General features: G+C 48.5%; 1 non-coding gene across 1 annotated transcript; it reads left to right on the top strand.

The window, feature by feature from the left end:
• The first annotated feature begins 586 nt into the window (after positions 1-586).
• Positions 587-658, top strand: Trnat-ugu (transfer RNA threonine (anticodon UGU)). Its single transcript has one exon. It is a non-coding gene; the product is annotated as a tRNA-Thr (tRNA).
• The last annotated feature ends 4140 nt before the right edge of the window (positions 659-4798 follow it).

Raw genomic sequence — 4798 nt, 5'->3', positions numbered from 1 at the left:
AGTCTACAACGCCAAAGGAGGCATAGGGGTATGGTTAGGCTCTTTTCTTCTTCACTACGGTTAATGAAGTAAACTTTTTTTTTTAATATACAGAAGAAAGAAAGAAAAACACGCGCCCAGAGTGGGGACCTGGCGTGGGTTCGGATCGAAAGGCGTGGGTTCGGTCCCCACTCTGGGCGCGTGTTTTTCTTTCTTTCTTCTGTATATTAAAAAAAATGTTTACTTCATTAACCGTAGTGAAGAAGAAAAGAGCCTAACCATACCCCTATGCCTCTTTTGGCGTTGTAGACTGCTGCCCTATCTTTCTGTATTTTCCTCAACGAGCCCCTCATTTCCTTACTATATTATTCTGCGAAAGCCTAGCGAGGGTCTCGGTTCTGGCAGCCTTGATGCCTAGGTAGCATAAGAGGGCTTCCAGCCAGTTACCCGCTCATGACCGGCTGTAGACGCTCGAGTCACGCCCCGGGGGTTGAAAAGAAGGTCCCCTTCTCCCCGTGTAGTCAGAGTGGCGCTGGCTACCACCCTCAAGCGTCAGATACACTTCTAGTAAATATAAATAGCCCAGAAAGTGAAGGAGAACACAGTCGCCCAGATAGCCGAATTGGTAAGGCATTCGACATGTAATCGAAAGGCGTGGGTTCGGTCCCCACTCTGGGCGCGTGTTTTTCTTTCTTTCTTCTGTATATTAAAAAAAAATGTTTACTTCATTAACCGTAGTGAAGAAGAAAAGAGCCTAACCATACCCCTATGCCTCCTTTGGCGTTGTAGACTGCTGCCCTATCTTTCTGTATTTTCCTCAACGAGCCCCTCATTTCCTTACTATATATATATATATATATATATATATATATATATATATATATACACACACAAAAATTGTTTCGACTAATGATCTGACGAAGGCCGGTCCCTCGGCCGAAACGTTATTAAATCTGTTGTCTTTTTTTACAGTGGTCGAAACAATTTTTGTGTATATTCTACCGGCGTCAAGGAAAACTGTGTGCCTATATATATATATATATATATATATATATATATATATATATATATATATATATATATATATATACGAGAGGGAGGGTAGACACACGTATGAAAACGATGATTGAACTAACGTTTCGACCGGGGTCTGGTCTTCGTCAGAGCAGACGAAGACCGGACCCCGGTCGAAACGTTAGTTCAATCATCGTTTTCATACGTGTGTCTACCCTCTCGTGTATTTTTGAAACCGAATCCCGGAACTTATTCTTCGCTATATATATATATATATGTATATATATATATATATATATATATATATATATATATATATATATATATATACCCGCCGCGGCGGCCGCTTTTTTGATGGAGGTGAACGAAAAGCAAAAACGCCCGTGTGTACGAGATTCGGCGCACGTTAAAGATCCCCAGGGGGTCAAAATTACTCCGGAGCCCTCCACTACGACGCGCCTCGTCGCCTGCTTTGCGTCGGCGCGTTAAACCATACAATCAATCAATCAATCAATCAATCAATCAATCAATCAATCAATCAGTCAACCAATCAATCAATCAAGTAATCTGCCTCTCAGAATCCAGTGATAGAATACAACAAAAACAAGCAAGCACGCTAACAATGACTTGGCTGAATGAAATAGAAAGCGTGCACCGCAACTTCACGGCAGTGGGAGCAGCCAATTCCAGATGACGGCTCCCTGATGGTTCGAATGTTTCCAGTCAAGCCTCGTGCGCGGACGTGCCTATGGTGATATGAATTTCAGCGCGCCCATCTCGAACGCTTTAGAAACACGAAGACGGCGAGGCTGAGCAGAAAACGAATCTCCTGGGGAAGCGATTCTTTGGTCGCCAGGAAAAGGCTGTACGCAGAATCAGAAGAAAAAAATCGACCGCCTAACAAAACGCAAAATGAAATGCAATAAGGAACTCGTGAATGATGAGCAATCCTCGAAACGTCGTGTTCATTTTCAAATGACAAGGAGATGAAGCTCACACTCCGCCTGGAATCGGGGCTTGCCCTCCCGAGCGCCGCCTTTATTCCTTAGCATTTTACTAGTTTCCAATTTTTGCTTCTTTGTGATACGTCAGGTGGCGAAGAAAGGACCTGCGCCGAACCAATTTTGCAAGGAAGGGAGCCGACAGGCTACAAAGCTGCCGCCATTTGTAACGAGCTGCGCGCTGGCGGAGATGAAACGCGTAAAAAGAAAGGAAGCAGAAGAAAAACGCAGGTAAAGGTTAAAAAAGGCAGGAGGGCAGATGACAAGGGAGCGAGGAGTGATATGGTTCGTATTACACGGACTCCTCGAGATCATGTAGTGCACTTAAAGAAAGATCACCGCCGTACGTAGGCCTTCCTAGAAACCGGCTTGCGGGGTTTGTCCGCCGCCATACATGTAGGGCTACGAAGAGGGTGAATAATTGCGCCTAGTGCGAGGCATAAATGGGAAACTCTTGCTCCCTTCGAGGAAGAAGTTAAAAGGAGGAGCCCGGCGATGACGGCGCTGCAGGGGAGACGGGCTTCCTTCTGTTCCCGCGCTCAGCCGCTCCTCTCAGCCGGCGAAAGAAAAGAGAGGTGCGGAGACTGCGCCGCTCCGAGACAAGGTATAGCGGCCGGTTAATTATTCTCTCTGTGCGCTCGTGCGGCACCGGAATGACGTCGTCCACGAGCCCAACACCTGCGTGGTAGGAAGGCCACGCAACTGACGCTTGTCCGAGCATTTCATCGTGCCGTCCGGCTATAGGCGTGGCAATCGAGTGCACTTCGAGCGCTGACGCTTTTATGTTTTACGATTTTGGTTGTGGCCCCCGAATGATTGAAGAGCTGCTGCTTTTGACACTGCCCTCTTCGGTGGCGGCTGTAGGTCGTCTATTAGTTGCTTGTAAGCAGGGGCGCTCCTGTGCGGAAAGGCGAGTTTCCAGAAAGAAACCGCCCCATTAAAAAAGAGAGCACGGAAGGGAAGATCCGAGCCAAGAGAGGGGATGAAAATTTAGTAAAAAGCACTCTGGTAGCGAAGGAGTGGAATATAAAGTGAATTAATTAATCAGAGAAATGGGCCGGCCTCTGTGAGATAAACTGCGGCAGATAGAGAAATGAGCGGGAACCTTGATGGAAGCTACGAGCTTAAACTCGCCGCGGTAGGCTCTGCTTCATGCATGGCACTATTGCTCACTGTATACACCATGTGCTGCTCTACAGGATTACATAAACCGATTTCGCTTTGGTTCCTTTTGAACTACTTAACTCTCCCAGGTTCATTTGGCTTCGTAATTTAGCCTGTAGCGCTCTTTGTGTTTCCTTAGTTGTATCGATCGTTGCCTCCGAAGAAGGATAAGACGGACGACAATGGGGAGGGGAGGGTGATATGACGATGATGAAGAAGAGTAAGAACAGAAGAGGAACGAAATTGCTGGTGCTTATTTTCTAGCTGTCGCTAGAGCGGTATCCTGACTCGACGGGACCAAGGAGCCGGACAAAGGAAATCTTGCTAAGTGTGCAGCAATATTCTCTTTTCCGGACGGACAGACGGAGTGCGGCAAATACTGCTCCCCCTCCGTCTCGAGCACAAAGTATATAATTGTTCTAAAAAGAGCCAACGAACAGCCCTCCGGCTTCTACTTTTGGAGCGCATTACCAAGCAATACCAAATCATGTCACACTTAGCATTCCAGTTCTCGCCGCATAAAACACCCTTTACTTGAAAAATGCATGTAAAAGCTGGTTCTTTTCCGTTCCTGCTTCAAGCCATTATCCTACACCTTCCAGACCTTGTGGAGGTATACGCTAGCTTCGATGCAATTTATTAAACAACTGCGCGTTGTTAGGCTCATATTTTCACTGACTGCCTTGTTGTTTAGGTGTGTTATAACGTAGCTTGAGGTCTATAGCGCCGAGCCGTCACACACCCGGCTTCGCATTGCCGAGCAAAGAGATTTAAGGGAACGTGCTTTGCTACTCGCCTAACTTCTACTGCTGTAACTATAGCGCTCACATCACTCATGTAGGCCTCAACACATGTCTCTAACACACGTTTTACATGTAAGGCCCTAAGTCATTCACTACACACCCTTTTAGTCCGAGTCGTCGAGCTGCGGTTGCGTTGGGGGTTAGTGCTTGCCTCACTTTTCGCAGACCCTGGGTTTGACTTCCGTACAGATATAAATTCACCCAGTTTTGAACAGCATTACTTTCCTTTTGTCCACTTGGCAGCATCGGCCATTTTGGGTGGAATTTAGCGCGCGCGCAGGACGTCGCACTTTGGACCTATGCCTCGTCAACTGAGGCTACAATTTCAGCGCTAGAAACACCTCTTGCCGCGGAAGGGCCGTTCAAGCACTTGACTCCTCCAGCGCCGCCTGCCGATTCGTACGGCGCCTCCGTTCCACGGGATCCGGCAGCAATCTCCCACCAGAATGTCGAGGCGGTGCGAGCCTTTGAAGGTACGCCAAGGAGCCGGAGAGCAATCTCCAGGTGCGCGCGTGCCTCGAGCGAACTGCCCGAGCATGTAGAGCAGCCCGGCCGCGGGGTTGCTCCGCGGAAGCGGCTTTCGCTAAGCGCTCATCTCCAGCCGCGGCTGCCGCCGGGTCCTAATGGAAGCGGCGCTAAAAGTCTGATCGCACGGGGACTTTCGGCCGCGCGCGGGTGTGGGGCGATGTCGGTGGTTTAAATATTTCACGCGAACCACTCGTTCAGGAGCCCCCGAATAACGCTCTTCTGCTTCGTGTGGCAATGGTTGCATCGCCACTCGGCACTATCTGGGCCGTTTCTGGTGAGGGATCGGGGGCTTGGCTTAACGGGGAAAGA

Source organism: Haemaphysalis longicornis, unplaced genomic scaffold, assembly GCF_048455015.1.
Source record: "Haemaphysalis longicornis isolate Haplotype H1 unplaced genomic scaffold, Haemaphysalis longicornis Haplotype H1 scaffold_9, whole genome shotgun sequence".
NCBI classification, from domain to species: Eukaryota; Metazoa; Arthropoda; class Arachnida; order Ixodida; family Ixodidae; genus Haemaphysalis; species Haemaphysalis longicornis.
Note: the sequence above shows the minus strand (reverse complement) of the source record. Positions and strands in the feature narration are given on the sequence as shown.